The sequence below is a fragment of the Herpailurus yagouaroundi genome, unplaced genomic scaffold (genome assembly GCF_014898765.1).
Source record: "Herpailurus yagouaroundi ecotype Mexico unplaced genomic scaffold, PumYag 57215, whole genome shotgun sequence".
Classification (NCBI taxonomy): Eukaryota; Metazoa; Chordata; class Mammalia; order Carnivora; family Felidae; genus Herpailurus; species Herpailurus yagouaroundi.
The window spans coordinates 1-2598 of NW_024414534.1; the positions used below are offsets into that span (position 1 = coordinate 1).

At 52.4% G+C, this 2598-nt stretch overlaps 1 pseudogene; it reads right to left on the minus strand.

The window, feature by feature from the left end:
• Nucleotides 1-8: 8 nt before the first annotated feature.
• LOC121024126 (cell division cycle protein 27 homolog) lies at nucleotides 9-1132 on the minus strand (annotated as a pseudogene).
• Between the last annotated feature and the right edge of the window lie 1466 nt (nucleotides 1133-2598).

The window sequence follows — 2598 nt, forward strand, 5'->3', positions numbered from 1 at the left end:
GGGGGAGATGCCATAGTGGGGCTCAATACCTGAGGTGTTGCCCTTGTCGGCGGACCAGAACTTTGTGTTTTTGCAAGGACTGGAGTTACCTTTCGGCTCTTTCCCCTCTGCGAGAAGACAGACGGTGTTCCGGTTTGGCCGATTCTGGCAACAGGCTTTTTTGAAGGGGCTCCGGTGGATGGCACGTCAATGACAGACGGTGTCTCATACCAGTGCAGTTTTGTCAATAGGGTCCGTCTCCGGGACTTGGGGTTTCTAATGGCAAAATGCCAACACTTGGGGTTAATGGACTAACAGCTGCTGGTCCTCCTAATAAACTTCGACCAGGTTTTGGTTTATGTTGAACCTGTTTAGATCATATGGAAGTTCCTGTTCCCAGTGGGACAGTATCAGGTGAAAGGACAGCTGAATCGATAGAAGACACTGGGGAGTCTGTATTCAAGGAGTACTTTGAATTGGAAGATTCTAAATTCCATCCGTTTCATTCGACGGTGTCCTGGGGTGTTTCCGTAAGAACGGTCTCGGGCTGTCTGTGACATAAACTAGGACGAGGTCCAAGTGTTGCGGCGCAACACTTGGACAGGCAGTTGCTAAAGCTCTCTAGAGAGGTGAATCAAAATGTTTGGTCAGGATCTGGCTTTTCCCCCCTATTTCACATCATGATTCAAAGGGACACCAGAGGAAAGGATTTCAACGAAGGCTCTTTTGGTCACATTCTGATCCTTTGGTAAGCCGATCTGTCTTGCAATATACATGTCCCGACGATGGAAGGGGAAAGCGAGCTGAATCACCAAACTCAGGAACGATAATATCATCGTGGCTTTTCTGCTTATGAAACACTCCACCCGATAAGATTTGATCCCCTTCTGCAAGCTTGCTGAGATCAACACAACATTTCGCAAGCAGGCATTTGCATTGCGGGGTAGTACAACTGTGTCCTTTCAAGAGTCTATATGTTTTATAGGCCTTTCCTGAGCGGTAAGAACAGGTCGCCAGTAAGAACAAGGCTTCTTCTGAGTGTACTTCTGCATAAAGGCGTTCTGCGGGGGAAACCGCATCTCGGTAGGCATAGTGGTTTAGTGCTTGCCATATAGCAGCCTGGACGGGTCCCTGCAGCACCGCCATCCTCGAGGCTCAGGCCCACTTTCTGCAGTGCCACAGGCACCCCCCCCCCCCCCCCATAGCGGCTCCGGCCCGGCCAGCCCCGGCTCATTTAAAGGCACCAGCCGCCGTTACCGGGGGATGGGGGAGTCCGAGACAGAATGACTTCTTTATCCTGCTGACTCTGGAAAGCCCGGCGCCTTGTGATCCATTGCAAACCGAGAGTCACCTCGTGTTTAGAACACGGATCCACTCCCAAGTTCAGTGGGGGGATGTGAGGGGTGTGGCAGGTAGGACGAAGGACTCTCTTCCTTCTGATTCGGTCTGCACAGTGGGGCCTAGGGCTGGAGCTCTCTCCGTGCGGACCGCTGACTCCCTCTACCTTGGGTTCCCTCGGCCCCACCCTGGAACGCCGGGCCTTGGCAGATTCTGGCCCTTCCTGGCCCTTCAGTCGCTGTCAGAAACCCCATCTCATGCTCGGATGCCCCGAGTGACTGTGGCTCGCACCTCTCCGGAAACATTGGAAATCTCTCCTCTACGCGCGGCCACCTGAAACCACAGGAGCTCGGGACACACGTGCTTTCGGGAGAGAATGCTGAGAGTCTCTTGCCGACTCTCTCTTGACTTGAGTTCTTCGTGGGTGCGTGGTTAAGACGTAGTGAGACCAGATGTATTAACTCAGGCCGGGTGCTGGTGGCTCACGCCTGTAACCCCAACACTTTGGGAGGCCGAGGCCGTAGGATCCCTCGAGGAATCGCCTAACCCTGGGGAGGTTGAGGTTGCAGTGAGTGAGCCATAGTTGTGTCACTGTGCTCCAGTCTGGGCGAAAGACAGAATGAGGCCCTGCCACAGGCAGGCAGGCAGGCAGGCAGGCAGGCAGGCAGAAAGACAACAGCTGTATTATGTTCTTCTCAGGGTAGGAAGCAAAAATAACAGAATACAGCACTTAATTAATTTTTTTTTTTCCCTTCGGACGGAGTTTCACTCTTGGTGCCCACGCTGGAGTGCAGTGGCACCATCTCGGCTCACCGCAACCTCCACCTCCCGCGTTCAAGCGATTCTCCTGCCTCAGCCTCCTGAGTAGCTGGGATTACAGGGAGGAGCCACCACACCCAGCTGATTTTGTATTGTTAGTAGAGACGGCATTTCTCCATGTGGGTCAGGCTGGTCTCGAACTGGCGACCCCAGTGGATCTGCCCGCCCCGGCCTCCCAAAGTGCTGGGGTGACAGGCGTGAGCCATCGTGACTGGCCGGCTACGTTTATTTATTTATTTTTTTAATTATTTTACTTTTTTTTAGTTTTCCATTTTAATCTATTTATTTATTTACATTTATTTATTTATTTATTTATTTACTTATTTATTTATTTTCGAGACAGACTCTCGCTCTGCTGCCCAGGCTGGAGTGCAGCGGCGTGATCTCGGCTCACTGCAAGCTCCGCCTCCCGGGTTCACGCCATTCTCCTGCCTCAGCCTCCCAAGTAGCTGGGACTACAGG